Source organism: Sinocyclocheilus grahami, unplaced genomic scaffold (genome assembly GCF_001515645.1).
Source record: "Sinocyclocheilus grahami isolate Dianchi unplaced genomic scaffold, SAMN03320097.WGS_v1.1 scaffold126.1, whole genome shotgun sequence".
Lineage (NCBI taxonomy): Eukaryota > Metazoa > Chordata > Actinopteri > Cypriniformes > Cyprinidae > Sinocyclocheilus > Sinocyclocheilus grahami.
This window is the reverse complement of record NW_015505305.1, coordinates 2,216,544-2,221,650: the sequence shown is the minus strand read 5'-3', so window position 1 is coordinate 2,221,650 and position 5,107 is coordinate 2,216,544. Positions and strand designations below refer to the sequence as shown.

The 5,107-nt window shown below is 34.8% G+C and overlaps 1 protein-coding gene and 1 long non-coding RNA gene across 2 annotated transcripts in view; one reads left to right on the top strand and one right to left on the bottom strand.

The window, feature by feature from the left end:
* The window catches only part of LOC107590295 (SH3 domain-containing kinase-binding protein 1-like), a 66,611-nt gene that overhangs the window by 27,431 nt on the left and 34,073 nt on the right, over positions 1-5,107 (bottom strand). The gene's annotated exons all lie outside the window — the stretch shown is intronic.
* Positions 1,246-2,745, top strand: LOC107590231 (uncharacterized). Its single transcript, XR_001609756.1, has 4 exons — positions 1,246-1,266; positions 2,091-2,178; positions 2,278-2,397; positions 2,533-2,745. It is a non-coding gene; the product is annotated as an uncharacterized lncRNA (long non-coding RNA).

Here is a 5,107-nt window from a genome sequence, read left to right as displayed (position 1 = left end):
TATATATGCTTTTAGCTTCTTTCATTTTGGTTCGCTGACAGATCCTCTCGCCTTCATTCCCGCCAAGGCCTGGTTTTACTACGAGTCTGGCACTGGAGTCTGAAGCAACCACATTTGGGCGGTTTTCTACTCAAATGAGAGAATTCATCAAATGGTAAATTTATATTTGTTTTTGAAAGCATTTAGTGTGGCATTTCGCTGTTTCCATTCTTTGAAACGGTAACTTAATAGTGGGACTGTTAAACATTACGCGCTAACAATTTCGTTTTTCTGACGCATAACACTGTGTTGAAGTGTCTGTCTCGCCCGCTGCAAACGAGCAGTCTTTCTGCAGACAGAGCTGGCAATCATTTGATTGACGTTATCTAATGCAAAACTCTGAAATTAGAGCGTGTTAAAAAACTTCCATTCGCCATAGGCTTAATTGCTTGTTCTCAGCGCTGAATATCATGTCTGTCATATGGTCATATCTGCGTCAAGACACAAACGCGCTACCATCAAGTTTTTCTTATGACAATTACGTTTATGCAAGCATTGTGAAAGTGAGTTAAAGGTACGTTAAACTGTAAATCCGTCAGTCTTTCAATTTCCTTCAGTGCCCACTGGCAGAGCATGCAGGTACTTTAGCTTGAAACCAGTCTTTATCAATTCATATGGCATGCTATTTTGGGTTAAATAATGTCCTAAATATTTCTAGATATACAAAGTTAAGTTTTAATGGAGAAATATGTATATATTTATCTGTAATTTCTTTTCACATTATAAATAATAAATTAATAGTAAGATAAATTCTTAATGTGTTAATTTATTCTAATGTAGGACACTGTTCATTTTAAGATGCCTTATTACTCATGTTACTCATTAAAATTATACAAATGTATTTAATAATCAGATTATATACTTAAATTGTTTCAGGCCTCCATGTGAATATTGCACAATGTTTCATTTAATTGACCCTAGAATGAAGTATGTAAAAAAAAAAAAGTTTACGATTTGACACCTGTATTATAGACAGTTCTCAGCATACTCAAAATAGGGGAAATCACAATTATTTTACCATATTTACAGTCCTAATGTCAATTTAAATGATTGAAATAAGTGTTTTTTTTTATCCTTTTTCAATAGAATTGGCCCAGACGTCTGCAGTGTCAGGTGAAGGAAGCTCCTCTCATAAGATTGCAAACTGGGAGTCTGATGACGAGTGTGAGTGATGGAAGCCCTTCAAGAAAGGAGAAGAATGCTGCAGCTGAAGATGACGCCAGAATTGTGAGTCTGTGTCATTTATATGTTATTCTATGTGCAGTACAAATTTAAAACACACAAATGAATATGAAAAATTAAAGTTTAACTGGGCAGGCACACAATATCAGCTTATGTTCACACCTGGAATTTACTAATTATTAATTTAAGATATCAAACTGCAAAAAGATAAATGGTTAGTTGACCCAAAAATGAAAATTTGTCATTATTTCTCACTCTCTGTCATTCCAAACCGGCAAGACTTGCATTCATTTTCAAAACACAAATGAAGACATTTTAAATGAGAAAATGTCCTTCCATCGACAATCTACACAACTACCACTTTGATACTTCAAGAAGTTCATAAAGAGATCATAAAACTAATCCAAATGAATTGAGCGGTTTAGTCCAAATTTTCTGAAGAGACTCGATCGGTTTACAATGAACAGATTGATTTTTTTTCACATTTAAACATTGATCAGGGAACATAAATAGAAAATTTGGACTAAACCACGTTATGTATGGATAAGTTCTCTTTATGGATTAGATCGCTTTATAAAGTTTATGAAGTATCAAAGTGGTAGTTGCTTGGACCCCCATTCAAGGGACAGAAATCTTATATTCTAATATCTTCAGTTGTGTTTCAAAGACAACAAAAGTCTTGACTGAGTAAACTGATTAAATTTTCATTTTTGAACTAACCCTGTAATAAAAGAATGTGGCCATATGCATCACCCAAGATGCGTGCTAATGCCAGGTGTGAACAGTGCCACTGTGTGACTACACAATCAACTTAGCAGAATGGTTCCTGAGAGAGATATTGTTGTCATTGATTGTTTTTTCTTTTCAAGAGGCCAAGTTCCTGGCTTCTCCCAAGACCTTCAAGGACCCAATTGACCTCGGAATCAGCTGTAAAGGAGGATGAAACCGATGTCTAAGGTTAGACTATATTTCAGAATAAGATTATCTATATTAATGCTTTATCTATATTCTGTGTTCATGCATTTCTTTGCTAAAGTTGTCATATCTGTTATTTAGAATGGGACAGCGATATTGCATCAATTGGTCTCCTACTTCATTTGATTCCACCATCACCACAAGGCTGCAAGGGACCTGGAAAAATGTCATCCTATCAAGCTGAAAAACATATTCAAAAAGGTACATTTGGACATTTCTGTCACTACCTATTGTCTGCCTCAAAATATTGCCAGATGGGTTGTATATGAAAGACTAATGTAAATAAAATCAGTTGGAGAGCTGACCTTGAGTGTTATTTTTGTCTTTGATCTGAAGGCACTAACAAGAAGAACAGCTTGATTGCATAGAAGAGACCACACAGCCATACCTGCTCGCTGATGGGACGACGAGGAACATCATTCATGGATGCTACATAACTGTCAAATCTACCTGTCATATTTGTTCATGTCTAGGTAAATTTGATGATTTTGTGTTTTATTAACTATTTTATGTTTCTGTGCAACACTTAATGAATGTGACTGACTAATTAACCTCTACACAGCTGATATATGTTTTAAAGTTGCCAATTTGCCCATTTGTTAAATAAACGTTGAAATTTATACATCTGAAGACTCTTGATTTTATGTCTAATCTTGTACATTAACACCATACAATAGCATTTTTTTGTTTGCACTGAAAAGTAATACTTTATTAATAACACTTATAGGATTAAAACAACACCAGGGGTGTTAATATAGTGTAATATAGTGTAAAATTTGAACAACAATAGCAAGTGTAACACTTTACACTCGGAGTGTAATTTTTCTACACTGTAAGGTGCTATATTAACACTAAAAATTCAACACTATGAACGGTGTACTTTTAACACTAGACAGATTGGGACCATATATGATCTTTAGTAGTGTTATCTAGTATCTTTGATCTTCCAAGCTGTTTAATGCAGTCAGCGGGTGTTGCAGTGCATCAGTCCAAAAGAAGTTAAATAAAGCACCCATTCATAATAAGTATCTCACACGGCTCCGGGGGGTGAACAAAGTCCTGCTGTAGTGATTCGATGCGTTTTTGTAAGAAAAATAACTATATTTAAAGCGTAATAATCACTTTAATCTAGCTTGCGCACTCTATTGTAAACGGAAGCAGCTCTGGGCGGATGATGCAAGACGTCGGTGTTGCACATGCGCCGCTCAGAAGTGACGAACGCGGAAGTGCAGGGGAGAGATCAAAACAAAACAACGGTCACTAATTAGAAGTACAAAACGAGGATTTGTAAAGAAGAATGTCGGAGGATTTTGATATAAGCCAAGAGGAGACTGGTTTTCCTTTGCTAAAGTAAGGAAACTTTGCTTCCTTTGCTCCTGTTAACAAACGTTGGTTTTCACGAGACTCACCGGCGCATGCGCGATGCCGACATCTTATGTCATCCTCCTGGAGATGCTTCCGTGTATAACTGTTGGCGCAAGCTAGATTAAAGTGATTAAGTTTTGAATATGGATATTTTTCTTACAAAAACGCATCGATTCGCTACAGGAGGCCTTTGTTCACCCCCCGGAGCCGTGTGAGACACTTTTTATTATGGATGCATGCGCTTTATTTCACTTCTTTTGGACTGATGAACTGCAACACCTGCTGACTGCCATTAAACAGCTTGGAAGATCAAAGTCCATTTTTAATATAACTCAGATTGGATTCATCTGAAAGAAGGAAATCAAGTCATATACGCTTAGGATGGCTTGAGGGTGTGTAAATAATGGGCTAATTTTCATTTTTGGGTGAACTATCCCTTTAAATACAGACCGCACAGGATCCTCCTGATATCACGCAATTTGATGTCAATGTATATTTTTATAGAGAAGTCATTAACAGGGATGCACATACGTTTTTCAGTCTGGTTCTCATGAGAGCAGCTGAAGATTTGGTTTAGCGCTCACTCTGCACATAGTGTGACCCACTAAATATAGCTATAAAAAAAATTAAATAATAAATAGCAGTATTACTGAACTTAATTTTTTTAAATAAAATTATAAACTAAATAATAAATAATGTGTGAAAATACTATTATATTTTAAAATAAAAAGTGAGTATTAAAAACAATTATTTTATATCATACTTAAATACAATGCTAATTTCCATTTTATTTAATTCCTTTATTACTTTTTTTAGATTATTTTTTAGCCTGAATTTTCATCATTTTCAAATCTAATATCTTTTAAATCTAAAATTTTGGCTGGCTTCCGGCAAGTAAGTAGGGTATGTGCTGCTGGTTTTAGCGCTGCCGGTTTTAGTGCTGCCAAGCGAAGTGCGTCAGTGAATGAAATGTCACAGTTTTGCATTTTGCTCTGAAACCGGCAGTGCATAGCCTAGATTTATGCTTTCAGTTTGAATAGAAATCTTATACAGTATTACAGTTAGTTGATCTAAAACAATGATTGTGCATTAACAGCTCAGTCATTCTTGAGAAGTGGGACAAAACAGGGTGCAAAATTGAAAAAATAAAACCTTGTACTCAGACAAATTAAACTACATTTATGTATCTTATATGTACTAAGCTACTGAGCTATGCTTTGATACAACCTCCCAACTTTTCTCTTTTTTAACAAAATGTGCTTTTCTTTTTTTTTTTGGCTTGGACTGTGTAATATAATTTCAGCTTTATCTTTAACAGCATTCAAGATGTTTTTAACATTTCAAAACACATTCTTGTGTTAGCAGACAGATTACACTTTCACATGTGACCAATAATTCCACAACAAATATAAAATACCATAATGAAATATTATCAAAATATTCAACTGACGGAGTTGACCCATCTGACAGAGGTGATGAAAACCTGAATTTGTAGTCATTTTAACTATCAAATACATTGAATCAGTCAATTACTGTATTAAAACAA